The following is a 15169-nucleotide window of genomic DNA, read 5'->3' on the forward strand; positions in this document are numbered from 1 at the left end:
AAGTCTTGTTGATGGAGGGGAGCTGAGGCGGAGAGATGGCTGAGGACAGAGAGAGAGGGAGAAGGGAGAGTTTGGAGAGGAGCCGCGGACTGCCCATGGTGGATGGGCGGAGCAGTAAGCATGCGCTGAGCTGGCAGACACTGGGCTGGTCCTGACAGGCTGGATGGGTTCTGGGTAGCTCTGCGCTTCAGACAGTCGTGGGGGAGACTACCATCTACACTCAGCGTCTCCTCGAGTGCCCAGAGGAAAAGGCAGAAGAGACAAAAGAAAGCAACAGAAAAAGGAGAAGCAAAGAGCCGCACCTCGGCATCGGGAAAAGCACCGAAGAAGAAGGAGACGATCCTCCCCCTTTACCCCACACCCCGTCGCCAGCCCGTCCTATTTACCCTACCCACCACTTCATGCCATCCCTATAGTCTCAACTGCCCTCCCCTCTCCCCCCAGGGAGAACTACGACCACCCATAGGAAACCCTCACTTGACCAGCGTTGCCACTGAGCGATGCGCTTTGAATTTAGGAAGAAATCACAAATGCGTTTCTGATGCACAGCACAGCCAGTGGTCTTCATTTTTCCTCGGCGGGAACAGTTAAGGCTACGGATTTGGGTGTTTACACTTTTTGACGGGTCTCCAGTGGCATGATAACATGCAGCATGCAACATCCCGCGGCCACAGACAAGGCTGTCATTCCATAATTTAGTCTTTAAACAACCAGCTGTCACATGCGCTGCGATTGAGCTTATGTTTGATTTTTCCATGCTTAGAAATAATTCTGACAATGGTCTGGGAACGGACCGCCTCCCCATATACCTAGTAGTATTTTTCAAGACGTGTCAGCTCTATATTTCGTTTATATCGAAGAAAAAGCGGCAGACTGAGGAGTAGTCATTTGACAACGACACCGACTGAGCCACAGGACTTTGCGTGCGAAGTTGGCACCGAGGAGGGGGAAGCGAGTCGGAGATATCTCGGGAATATCCAAGGCATTTTCCCTGTAAGGTAAGCCAGGAGTAACCCTATCTCGCATGTCATTCCGGCATATTGTGTCTATTGCCGTGGGTGCTCACGTTGGTCTGGGTGCGCTGCAACAATGTGAAAAATTTCACGAGTTCAAAGAGGGCAGTGACCCATTTTTAGAGACTTTAGAGGCTCCCTTGGTGCGCCGATATCCTGCAGCCTGGACTTCATACACTGTAACATTCGAGGCCGATTGTGGCGGACGTGTCTTGAACGGCGTTTGTGCCATTACGCAGACACCGTGTCAGTACCTATTTCAACATGGGAGCGTCCTTTTCTACACCCGCTATAACTAGCACCCCCCTCTGTCAACCCATTAACATTTTTAGAGCAGTATCACAAATCCTGCCCTATATAGGGGAGAACAGCTGTTGTGCAAGATGCAGGCCTGCTGCACTCTGAGGTTCTGTCACAACATCTGATAAAGAGTTCAACGTCTGCAGACTGCTGACAATCACTTAAACCACACTCCTTGGTAAATAAATAAGGGACTAAACTCTGACTTTCACAAGAAACATCCACTAAAATCATGCTAATTCTCAGGTTTATATCATTTCCACACGAAAGGTTAGAACTTTACTACTGTGTGTTCCAATCACAGCAGATATATATTTACATGCCCACATGTCCGTGTGATTTATTTATGCATAATAACCTCTTTCACTTTGTTTTACTGTGCATACTAAGTGTTGGCTGGAGCTGTTGATATTTTTGTCTCGTCTTTTATCATATCTGTTTAGACCAGTTCTAACTTAGTTGAGGGCAATGCATGTAGTGCAGGGGTCAAGAATGAGCACAAGCAGAAGCCTAGATACAGGCAGATTTTCCTCCAATTAAGCAATTCCACTGTCCCTAAGCCTAACTGTGTGCACACTGGGACTGGGTTTGTGGTGGACCTTCTCTCATTGGCTGCCTCCCATTGGTGCATTGTTCTAGAAGATGCCAGGGGGAAGAGCCAAGCCCGGCAGACCTAATAAGCCCTGTGCTGGAGCGGAATAAGGCCTGATCATTAAAAAGCATCAGGCCACAGTGCAGATCGAGGCACACTGAGGAGGTTGCAGTTGCATTTTGGACAAAAGTAGGTTGGCTGTATGTTTCTGAGATGATTGCGGGGAATGCAAGAGAGAAACTGTCACACAGATAGCATGTGAGACTGGAGGTTATGTGTACATTGACCTGCTGGACTTCTCTCAAAGTCTGTGGGGAAGATGCTGCACAGGCTTCCTGCAAAGTGAAGACTTTATATCCCTCTTCTCCCTCCCTGTTCCAGCCCTTTGCTATTTAAACCATAACCCCTCTCTGAACTGTGAGCACAGGTGCTCCTCACATCCACGGCCCGCTCACCACATTGTTTATCCAATCAGCTGATGATCAGTTCAGACGCTGGTCAACCATAACATGCTTCTGACTGGGGCCAGACAAAGAGGCATCTATCACCACTGGCACACAATGATTATTCAGGCGATGCCTTTCTCACACAGCACTTAGTTACTGCAGAGGAAAGGCTCGCAACTCCACCATCAAGCCAGATGTCCACTGGGATCCAGCTGTGTATCCCTGTGGTGGCATTCCACACTCACAGGATGTGTGTGTGTGTAGGGAGCCTTTCTTGCTGTACATTTTCTGGTCCTGACTGCATACTTGGCCAGATGTAAATACTTGGGCAGCTGCCGGGAGCAACAGCTTTTGGTCAGAGTCGCAGGTTTCACACCAACTGACTTCATCTACTGTATAAGTGCACAGAGGATGTATCATACATGCTTTCCACCATATCATTCTCTGAAGTGAAAAGCAGGTGTCGATGTCACCCCTTCCCCAATTTTCCCGTCTTGAGATTTTGCCCCGTGCCACAACTGTGTGACATCATACCCCAGAGATCCTAAACTGTGAGGGAAAGGCCGCTGCTCTATGGTGGAGAAGGTGGACCCTAAAGACATGTTCCTGTGTCAGAGAGCAACCGCAAGGCATGTGATGGAGGCATAGTGAGAACCCACACCGTACTTATACTTAATGCCTTAAACCAGACTTATAAAAGTGTACCGCATCTGATATAAAGAGATGCTGGTTAGTTGATTCTTACATTGTGCAGAATGCTGTCGGAAGAAAGGGCTGCTACCGGTTAAGTGTGTGGGATGTAAGTGGCACAAACTACACTGGGAGAGCCGGTGTGAGAGTTTGAATTGATATCACAGTGGGGTTCCATAGCTGCTGGGGATTATGGTCAAGCTGAAAGGCAACACAGCAGCATGGGAGGGAGGATTACAGTGGTCGGTGAATTAGGCAGCCTGCAGTGAAAACAAGGCACCTGCTACATGCCTGCATTTATCTTCAGGGCGATAAGAGGCACGATAAGATGTCCTTTCTGTGATTACACTTATAGATAATTAATGCACATCCCATCTCTAGAACTTTGGTTAGACTGATAATGTGATAGAGATGCACCAAGTACTAAGATGTAGTACTGTGACCCTTCAGTGAAGTGAGCTGGAGAAAGGATGTAGTCTATTACAGTGTCCATGGTCAGATTTACATAGAGTTTTTTTTTAATTTCTTAAAAGAGTTAAGATGTTAAGGTTATTATGAATGATTTGCCTTTTATCATCTATTATTGTGCCACAAAATTGCTGTCATTCAGTTATTGCTAACTTCATCTCCATTGTAATTCATTTGATTTATAGGCAAACCTCTGGTTAGTTTGCAGCTGATATATATACAGAGTGCTATATGAGTAGAGCCACAAGGCTGAACACATGAGTGTGACTCATTAAAAAATCTCAGTAGAAATGAACTTGACACAACAGCTGAACCTAAGTTAAACCTGACACTGAAGGAGTTTTTCCTCTCTTGTGTCATTACAGTCCAGCGCCATACATTTTCTCCTCAACATTTCTTATCAATAATCATTGCCATGTGTGCATGAGTGGAGGTGACACAGTCCTGCTCTGGAGTACTGCAGAGTAATGTGTCTGATTGGGGTGATGGCCAGACTCCTGACACTCATACCTTAAAAACAGATAAAGAGGATACACTGCACAAATGTTACTAACTTGCAAGCTGAAAGAGACTAGTGCATACCGCTTTGCTGGCTGGGCTCACGGACCGTGCATTTTTCCCCAGTTAAACAGTAACCACTAATCACCTCATGGCCTCACTGTTTCCTCCTGGAGTACACCATTCCTGGGTCCCTGGGGTGCATTACAATTGCCCGTCATGGGGTCTATGGTCTACTCTTTTTTAAAAATCACCTGTGTGGGACATCCTAAATGAGCGCAGGACTCTCACACTTTTCTGTGAGGCTCTGACGTGGTGAAGTTTTAGGGGTCAGTTCCTCTGCTGCAAGACTGCATGCCTGCATTTCCAAAATAAACACAGACAACTCAGTGCCTCACTCCAGCTACCCCACCCTACCGCTTCTCATTCTCTTCAATGCTCCTTCTGCGCTCCCTGCTCAGTATTTCTATCGTGAGAGAATTTCACTTTGCAGAATCCTTCAGACAATACGCAGACTGTGTCTGGGGCAGGGCGCATTTGATGAAGAAAGAATACATGAGTAAAGCCAAGATGTGGAAAAAAAATAATAGCAATGTAAAGGAGCTGGCAGCATGGACGGAACAGTGGAGAGCCTGTTTTTCAGTCCATTTTGGGTTAGTTTCCACCAACGTACTTCATATTTAACTTATAGGTGGATCAAGCCGAAACCTTTTACATGTCTGGGAGCTCAGTTCAGGGAGCTGCGAGTGAGTGGTAACATGCTCACAACAATGCAGTTTAACAGGCGACACAGCTAGTTTATGTTATTATTTACTTGCTTGGCCAACACCCTGTGTTCTCTGATATACCCTGACTAGCTCCACAGCAGTTCAGTGTGACTGAGGTAGGTATGTATGTGTGTTTGCTTGTTTGAAGAGAAAAGAAAGGGAGGAGTCAGTTATGAGGGGCTCTGCCTGTAAGTAGGGGTGAGGAATAACGTGCTGGGAAGGGAGAGATTGCTTTTTTAGAGAAGGAGATGAGGGAGAGACGGGTGAGGCATTTCGGAGATTCAAATAAGACTCTCAAGCCTGGGCCTGGCTCCCTGTCTGGGCATATCCAGTCCTGTCAGCTTGCTTCCAGACTTTGCCCCCTTCACCCCCCCTTCCTCCACCCCAACTCCCTGAGACTCCATCTCTTCTTTGCTTTTAAATCCGCTTCTGTTCCTTCTTTCCCTTCGTCCCTCGCATTTTTGTCCCCCACTTTCCATTGCCCTCGGCTTCATAAGCAACACGTACATTATATAAGACATCCTCCATCTTATAGTAAAAGAGAGAGGGAGAGAAAAACATTTGGCCTGTAAGTGTTTACCTTCTCTGTGGTGTTGTGGAGATGTTGCCAGCACTAATTCAATTCATATGCACCGTGGCTGTGTTTTTTTTTTTATGAGAGGGCCTTATGTAATTTGGAAATGTTTTAAGTTTGAGGTTGCATTTTGTGAAATAAAGAGTTATTCTTCTTATGTTGCTATGAAATGGACCCACTTTTTATAATTTGGTCGCTAAAAGTTGCAGTAATTGACTTTGAGTGGCCATCTTGAATAATGGCCAGTCAAGAGATATAGGTGGTGTTGAGACACAACACCACCTATATCTCTTCATGTCTGTTTCTAAGTGTCCTTGCTCCTTGTTTGACGGATCTCAAAAAATGCATTGTCAGTCATGGCTATTCATTGATTCCAAGTGTCGGTACTGATTCACGACAGAAGAGTGTGAGAGCATCAGTGACATTCAGCGCTAATTGAGATCCCCTCTTAGGCTCGCTCTATCATTGCACTTATACACAGCATATTTATTAGCCATTACTGTTCAGTGTGTTTTGCCAAATGAAAAGAGGAAGCAGTTCCAGATCTTTCCAATCCTTGTTTCCACCAGATTGTACAAACTGGGCGTGCCAACAAATATAAATCAAGAGTTTAGTGCTACTCCATTTTACAGCATTATGCTCAACTCTTGTCTGTCGCCATCTCAGTTGCCCTCCATCTGTCCCTTTGCATCTGTCTCTCTCCTTTCTTTCTCTGTTTCTCTCTTGGATGGAGCCGCAAATGATGAAAGCTGTAGGGTGGAGCCTGTCTCTTAGTATAGATAGAACAGAGAAATACAGTGAGAAAAGGAGAGGGAGGGAGACAGGGGGACGACACTGTCATATTGACCTTGTCTTATTGTCAGCAGTGGTGGGAGGGGACATGAGGCGGAGGGTAACTCCATGTGAGGACGGAGAAGACAGGGCTGCCATTAAGTTGCCACAGCCTCATAAGGAAAACACAACACAAGCTTTGTGTGTAGATGTATATGAGAGATCACTGGCAAGGGAGGCAGAAGGGCTGAAATGTAAGTAAAGCAGACAGTATGTGGGGTGACCAAATTTAAAGAAGCAGGAGCTCCTTGAATATTCTGCTACTGTGCCCCCCCACACACACACACATACAAACACATTACACGTCACTTAGACCCTGCCCTGTTCCTCTTCTCTGTACATAAACACACTTATACACAGCCATACAGACTGAAATACTAACAATCATACACTGACGGAGACACTCTCTGTCCAAAGCCCATTTGGCCCTGTTTGGACCCCCCCCCAAACCCCCGTTTTTGGGGTTGTGTCCTGTGTAGCATGACTGATGCACTGGTGCCACACAACCCTCTCCAGGGACAAGGAATTCTGCATTGAAGAAGTACGACAGGTATGACACTGCAGACTTGTCCGATAGACCTCATCAGCACCACACAGTGATAAAAAGAGCACCCACCCCACGCCTTACCCCCAACCTCCCGGAGGCTGTGTTGCATAAAGCTGTTGTTGAGATCATATTACTCTGGCTATTGAATAAGAAGACTCGCTTCCCAGGGAGTTCACTATGCACTGTTGGCTTATTGAGTTGCAAGCGAATGAAAGTGGCTGGGGTCGGTGTGCAAAGCCGAAAGGGGTTTGTTTCTCATGCGTGTGGTGCCATAATATCCTCGTCCAGGAAATGACTGTGAGACAGGCGCACCCCTCCCAAAGCTGGAGTGGTACCACAGCACTCTGAACTGCTCGGAACTCCTTAAGATGTAGCCAGCATGCTGCGCACTAGCGTGTCTGCCTGCAGAGTTGTACATAAGGGCTGTCGAGTCAGTGTGTTTATTTGTGCCTGTACTGTGTGACCCCATACTTCTTAGCCTGATCATTAAAGTTTGATCGGAACGATCGACCACATTGGCCCAACAACTGCTGCTGAACTACAGCCCAGGTTTGCTGCTTATCATACCACAGTTTCCATATGCATGTCACCACTATTAATCTGCTTTCAGCCTGTTGTTAGCTGTGTGGGAGAGAGGGGAGGAAGAAGAAAGGTTTCTGGACCTCCTCCCATTCCCTCCTACCCAGTGGCTTAGAATTGGTGCTGGGTTTTCACCAGTGAGGGAATATAACAGTCATCTCCTGTTGAGTTCAACTGCAGCTGCTTTGGTACACTCTAAAGGAACGTGAAGCTGTGGCGGTTATTTAGTGCTTTACTTTATGTCCTCCAGCTTTGGTGTTCACACCTGTGTCTGTTGTTTTGAAGTGAAATCATTTCTTCAAAGTCTTAAACTCTGACACGGACTTTAGGGTGTGATCACCAGTGGTCTTTTCTTTCATGTGTGTGTGCTGAGAGAATCTGGTATTTTAAAGATGTAGGCAGGTGCCATTGCTGTGCGTTCCATACCTGACCTTGTGGCTCATTCCGGCTAGGGGAGGTCTGCCTCTGCAAAGCCAGCAAACCAGGGGTGAATGTGTGTGTGTGTGTGTGTGTGGTCCGTCTGTGTGCACACCTGCACATAACCATCACACGGTTTTGGCTTTAAACTCGCCTTTTTAATGCTCTATAATCTCACTTTCCATTCCTGTGCATTTTTATAAGATCACTCTGAAAAGAACTTACCATTGCATATCCATTATACACACACATTTCTAACACACGCCATCTGCACCAGCAAGGAAATGTGGAGAAAGGGAAAAGTTTTTTGTTACATTCTTTCTGGAGATATACACTCCAGAAAGAATGTTAACCTCCCAGATCTGACAAGTTCCCCATAAAGGCTAAAAACCATGAAAAGATATCTGTAGAATTTCATACTGCAAGTCTAGCTGTTGGACTAATGCTAATGTTGGTGTGAGTCAGCTGGACTCACAGCATTTAGTGTGGGAGTAGAAAAGAACCATCACTTCCGAAACACAGACTCTATCCAGCAAACCCAGCAAAACAGACACAGCTGGTTAGTGGGCTGATGAGAGGATGAGGAGCTGGGATGTTGTGCTGTTTGATCAGCTAGCGTCATATTAATTCAGAAATTCCTCTAGTGTCTGAAGAAATCTTACAGAAGCATCATACACCCCCTATCACATACACACACACATTTTACCACATGAACACAAAACCAAAACATCTTCACCCCAAATTTCACTGGTGAATACGCGCAAACTGTAAAATGAAGCTATTAACGTTTATTGCGGTAGTTTTTCCTCTGTCACCTACCACCAGCTCTGACAGCCTCAGTCTGTTTTCCCTCCTTCTCTTATTGGCACCGTTTCTTCTTTTCTTTCTTCTCCCCACCTCCCTTCTTCCCTCCCCCGTTGCTTTCCTACTGAGTGTGGTGTGGTGACGCCTCTGCTGGACTGGCAAGCCGACTCCAGACCTTGTGATTGCGCACAGGAGTCTGAGGATTGCATCACTGCCTGTGGGGAGAAGCCACAGGAATGGACTGAGGGGTGGGGTGGTGGGTCAGCAAAGAGAGTGAGAGAGATGTGAGGAGTTGATGAATTAGATGAAAGGGATGGAGTTTTGACAGACGATAGGGATATAACCCAAGGAAGTGAAGAGGAAGTCAAGAGGGGATAAAGCTGAGGGAGCTTCTTGTTTGTATGGAAGAATGGCAGAGCAAAGATGAGAGAGGCGGAGCGAGGGTCGGGGGAATGCATTTAGTAGGCCCAGCAGAGTTAGTGGGAAGTCAGAGTAAGCCAGGGTGGGGATGTCGAGCAAATCTCTTGACTGCAAAGACAAACACATTCTCCTCTCTTCTCTTCTCTCTCTTATGGATGGTGGTAGGCCTCCTGCTGAGTTCACTGGTTCCTGCTGCCCTTTGCTGAGCTATGAAACTGCTATGTTGTGAAATGCCCCACATTATTGTAAGATTACTCACCAGTCTTTAAAGCCCACAGTACCACTGTGCAAAGTGCCTTCGAATTACTGTTGGGTAGGTTTACTGTTTAAACACTCAGTGTCATCACCCCTGGGGGAGCCATCTGTTTGTCACTGACTTCTGTCCTGAAATTACAGAATATTCTAAGTGTTTCTAGCTGATTAAAAATGTAGGCAGTCGATCTGACTTTGAATGGGAGAAAAACTAACTGTGACTCAAAACACATGTTGCTACACATGGCTACTCAATCACACACCGTTCATGTCATATAGCAGCTACTAGGCAGATTAATAAATTGACTGTGCCTAGGGGGAAGTTTCCTGTAGCCTCATGCTAATGTGTAGCTACTCATGCCCTCTATACCTGCCCCTTCTCTGTCAAATGGTTCAATGGATTGGTTTTATCGCAGTGCATGCTTCCCTTGAAATCACCCATCATCCTCCCATCCACCCATTCATCGACAACCCTCCCTACCCCACCATGAGTTGAGTCAGGTCACTGTGTTGTGCGATAATCCTGGATTTAGCAGGCCATAATGCTTACTGACACAACGTGAAATCTCAGTAGGGAGGCTTTTTATGGATCATTTGAGGCCTAATCTCACTATGTGGCAGACTAAGTGAAATTGCTGCTCGGTTGTCAAGTCTGACAATGTGCCACTAATATTTAATTGAAGCTGATTTGCCATTAAAGTCTGAATGAAAAAACGTCTCCGTTTCACTTCTGCATCCTTCATAATGACTCCTTTAAAATGCATCTCTTGCCTGTATTTTTGAAGGTCTATAATGTAGCATTTTAAATAATAGCTTATACTATGTTGCATGTAGGGCTGCAACTAACCTTTGATTCATGGTTGATTTATCTGACAGTCATTTTGTAAAATGTTTGAAAATAATGAAAATGACCATCACTGTTTGATTTGGTCCAGCAAGCAGTAAAACCAAAGAAATTGAATTTATAATGATGTAAAAAAGAAAAAAGATGACAAGATGTCAAATGTTTGGCATTTTTGCTTTAACTCAGACTTAATTTATTTAATAATTGAGTAATTGTAAAAGGATTTTATGTCCAAAAAAAAACCCCATTTAAACTGTGCCCCTGAATGTATCATAATTCATAACAAAAGCAATCACAAAGTAGTGAGGTCTGAAAATCTCAAAAAGCTAAGACTGTTCACAACAATGTTTTACATCCCAACAAAAGTGTTAATGTTCAAACACAGCGAGATATCACTTTAAGTGTGTGCGCTTCCTTTCTCGTGTAGCAGTCCCCTTTGACAACAAACCACAAGCGCGACCCGCCCTCCTGGTTCTGGGCCTCCCTTCCTCCTGGCACTTTCCATCCCTCCCTGCCCTTTGCCTGGAATTCCTCAGTGTCTGAACGCTCTGGCTGAAGGCCATCAGTAGCTCACTGAGAAGCTTCCTGTTGCGCTCTCTCCCTCCTTCACTCTGTCTATTTCTCTGTTTTTTCATTGCCATCTTCCTTCACTCACTCCTTTCTCCCCTGCTCCATGTGTTATCATGAATTTTTGTTCTGCTTTGCAACTTTATTTCTTCATTTTCCACACACACTATCATTTGTTGACAATCTATTACTGTTTTCTATTAGAAACCCTGAAAGAAGAAGTGTCAGCCTTGTGCTTATTTACCTCGGTGCTGAAGGATTTGAAGGCACCTGTCACTCAGTCTCTGTTTTGCAGCTGTTGTGACTTCAGCTCCCCAACAACTGTCGCCTTCTTCAGCAACCCTTCCCCAGTGGCTCCATGCATGCTGCTGTTACATATTCCCATGTATGATCCTATGTGCCTTTTTACAACTGGGAGGAGAGGAAGGGAGAAGGTTAGGACTGACAGTAAGAGGACACAGAGTTATTGAAACTTTTAAAAATATTTATTATGATAATTCATCGCAAAGAATGCAATGAATACAGGAAATCGTTTGGCAATCAATGTACCATTAAAACTAAAGTGGCAGTAGGTAAGAGAAGAATGAGATAGGACAGGAAGTGAAAAACAAACTGAAAGAGGAAGCAGAGTGGAGAACATGAGAGAAAAACAAAAGGAAAGAATAGAAGGATAAAGCAAAAGAGGGAATGAGAGGCCCAGAGGAGGACGACGAGTGGAAACTGAGGTTTCCTGTCTGAGGAGGCAGCTGGCTGAGGAGGACAGTCAAAAAAAAAAATCTCTCAGCTGTGTGTGTTGTTTGTGTGTTGAGTGATCCATCGGGGTGAGAGATGGAGGGTGTGTGAGGAGGCCGCGACTGAGGCGTGTATGTGTCAGCGAAGGTGGGGGTCACTTGTGGCTGTTACCTCAAAAAACGTCAGCAATGACAGAAGTAGGAGGTGAAGGAGGGACCATTTTTGGGCCTGATTTCTTGTGTTTCCATTAAGCGACATACTAATAACTGGATATTAACCTGCGTCACCTTAGTTTGTCTTTACCAGAGTTTGGTGCTAATGTGAGAAACCTCCTTTTCTGACTAATCTCACCTGCTATAAATCCATGCACATCTGGCTATTAAGACAAACAGCAAATAGAAATGGGTTTATTTTGAAGTGTGGAAATGCTTTTATCACTTAAATCTGTATTGTGTACACGAACCTCCTTGAAATGTTTCAGCTTTGTTTATTCCTCCTTGGCCCCAGTTGCAGATGTAGAACGAACATGTCTTCAGGAAGAGCTGTTTTTCTTGAGTTTTTTTCCTGTTAAAGGTTTTTTGGGGAGCTTTTGTTTAACTAAACTGAGGATCTAAGGACGGAGGGTGTTGTCTGTAGTACAGACTGTAAAGCCCCTTGAAACAAATGTGATGTTGGGCTATATCAATAAAATTCAACTTGATTTGCTCATAGAAACCCTTTCATACTAGAGCTTGACTGATCCTCGATTTTTGTTGGATTGCTTTTGCTATGCATACTGATATTCAGTAAGCCATATTGTCTGATATCTATTTTTGAACATAAACACTAATTTGGATATAAAAGAATAATTACCAACCCGAGTGGTACAATTTACAGTTGAAAAACAAACTCACCAGTGCTCTTTGGTGGGTAAGTTCTGTACAGTGGTAGAGACACTGATTCTAAATTACCTCACCTACAAAACCTGCATTTTGTTTACCACAAATTCTCATTCCAAACATTTATGATAAACTAATGTTGTGCAATAATACTGGGCTGTCCAGTTAACTGGTCAGTCACTATTCCATTAGACCAGGTCAAGTAGTGCACAGTGGCCTATCAGTACCACAAACAATAGTATATCACTAGTGCACTGTATTGGTTTGAAAGCTGGTAGTTACTGTAGTACTTTGATCAATACTTATTCTATATAAAATGTTAAACTGGCATCATGGTACTGAGACATTGTGTGTCTTTTAAGTGTTGCTTTCTCATTTTATATGTTGGCCTCAAAACTGTGTGGTGTGTAGTGTGGTGACGACTGGGCATCAAACCTAGTTTCAATGTATCCACTGCCTCTAAATGATACTGAGATGAATCACAAGACCTGCAGGAATTGTTAGCACTGGTCGCTGTCATTCCCACCATGTTCTTTCTCTCTCTGTGGGTTTTATGTCTGTGTGTGAGTGAGAATGAAAAAAGGAGAGCGAAGTGCCTCGGGGAGAAATGGCTTACCTCCTACAGACCACCTCCCAGGGTCACAGCAGGAGGGAGATTAAGTTACAGCCAACCTCAGAGGGGGTCACACAAAACACAAAGACACACTCTGGCTCTCTGAAACCTTCACAGAAAACAAAATATTACAAAATACAATTTAATACCATCTAACAGAGTCATCTTAAACCTCACAGTTTGTCTGATGCTTTGTATTGGCTCTCATTTCTCCACCATCGGACCGAGGAGACTGAGCCGAAACATGATCCACCTCGGCACAGATCTCCTCAGATCAGATCAGGCTAAAGATCAGTGAGTCTGAGCAGGGTTAAGGGTCATTTCTGATCCATGTGAGCCTAGCCTTGGAGCAGGGAGGTGCTGAAACACATAGCCTTCCCCTGACCTGATGCCCCCTGTGCTACCTCAGGTATGAGTTAACTCCCACAACCTCCGACCTCACCCCCTGAGCACACACACCCATACCTCCATCAAAGAGACCTGGGGCAGCAAAGCAGGACTTGTGTGGGGAGGGGGTATGCAGGGGAATAGGTGACGGGGTTTCTAAAGAGGACACACACAAACCTCTCTTTCAGGACTCCTCTTCCTCCTCCACTTCCTCCTCACCCTCGTATATACTCACTGTGGCCCCCTTGGTCATCCCTCTGCTTCTCTCTCTCCCACTCAGCTGCTGCAGCCTGTGTTTACTCTGCTAGAGAGAGAGGAGAGGGCCCAGAGTCGGGACAATGCCGCCTTTCAGAGAGGCTGTCGACCCCACGGCTGAGCAAGGAAGTCTGCATGGGGGCCAGCCAACACCCTTTTCCCAAACTTCACAGCCACCCGCCACTGAGTTTTACACACACACATGCATATCTGTCTGGCACGCATGCAGGCAACAGCGTAGTCTCTTCTTCTCTGTATCGTTCTTGCTCCTCGTCGCCCTTTCTCTTTGTCTCACGTTTCCCACAAGCCCCCTCTGACTGTGGCTGTTCGGAGGATGTAGTCAAGATCCCATAACTCAAGTCCAAGATCCACACACTGAGTCACTTCCAGCCAGTCTCTAATATTCCTCCACTGAGGAACAATCATGAGGGTGGGCTGAAATGAAATCCATCAGTGGGGACTCTGCTGGGAATTTTTTTTAAAGCTCCTATTAGACTTTTTTTATGACACGCTGAGTTTCTCAGGAGTCCATAAAAGTTTGAAGTGAATTTTGTTTGTTAGCAAAATGCTCTTTGAGAAGTATACAGTTCCAGATGTTTTCTGGTTTCATCATTTACAATAAAGTAAACACATTTTTAATGATTTTCAAGTCCCCTTCATCACTTAGATTTATTAATAACCTAATTTCAAAGTTGACCTGTATTTCACCTTAACATACAGTGGGTACGGAAAGTATTCAGACCCCCTTAAATTTTTCACTCTTTGTTTTATTGCAGCCATACAGTGAGGAACAGAAGTATTTGAACACCCTGCGATTTTGCAAGTTCTCCCACTTAGAAATCATGGAGGGGTCTGAAATTCACATTGTAGGTGCATTCCCACTCTGAGACAGGATTTAAAAAAAAAAATTCAGGAAATCACATTGTATGATTTTTAAAGAATTTATTTGTCTTGCACTGCTGAACATAAGTATTTGAACACCTGAGAAAATCAGTGTTAATATTTGGTACAGAAACCTTTGTTTGCAATTACAGAGGTCACACGTTTCCTGTAGTTCTTGACCAGGTTTGCACACACTGCAACAGGGATTTTGGCCCACTCCTCCACACAGATTTCCTCTAGATCTGTCAGGTTTCGGGGCTGTCGCTGAGCAACACGAAGTTTAAGCTCCCTCCAAAGATGTTCTATTGGACTGAGGTCTGGAGACTGGCTAGGCCACTCCAGAACCTTGATATGCTTCTTACGGAGCCACTCCTTGGTTATCCTAGCTGTGTGCTTCGGGGCGTTGTCATGTTGGAAGACCCAGCCACAACCCATCTTCAATGCTCTGACTGAAGGAAGGAGGTTGTTGTTCAAAATCTCACAATAAATGGCCCCACTTATCCTCTCCTTAATACAGTGCAGACGTCCTGTCCCCTTCGCAGAAAAGCACCCCCAAAGCATGATGTTACCACCCCCATGCTTCACAGTAGGGATGGTGTTCTTGGGATGCAACTCATCCTTCTTTTTCCTCCAAACACGACGAGTGAAGTTTAGACCAAAAAGGTCTACTTTGGTTTCATCTGGCCACATGACTTTCTCCCATGCCTCCTCTGGATCATCCAAATGGTCTTTGGCAAACTTCAGACGGGCCTGGACATGTGATGACTTGAGCAGGGGAACCTTCCGTGCAATGCATGATTTGAAACCATGACG

The 15169-nt window shown here is 45.1% G+C and overlaps 1 protein-coding gene across 3 annotated transcripts in view; it reads left to right on the forward strand.

Moving 5' to 3' along the window:
* Positions 1-15169, forward strand: part of glis2b (GLIS family zinc finger 2b) — a 28857-nt gene that overhangs the window by 2950 nt on the left and 10738 nt on the right. The window contains exon 1 of one of the 3 annotated variants that reach the window (XM_020622125.1): positions 80-998. The exons of the other annotated variants lie outside the window; for them this stretch is intronic. The gene's annotated coding sequence lies outside the window, so the exon portion shown is untranslated. Of the gene's footprint in view, positions 1-79; positions 999-15169 lie in introns of those variants that run through there. 3 annotated transcript variants of the gene reach the window in all.

This window comes from Monopterus albus, unplaced genomic scaffold (assembly GCF_001952655.1).
Source record: "Monopterus albus unplaced genomic scaffold, M_albus_1.0 scaffold273.1, whole genome shotgun sequence".
NCBI lineage: Eukaryota > Metazoa > Chordata > Actinopteri > Synbranchiformes > Synbranchidae > Monopterus > Monopterus albus.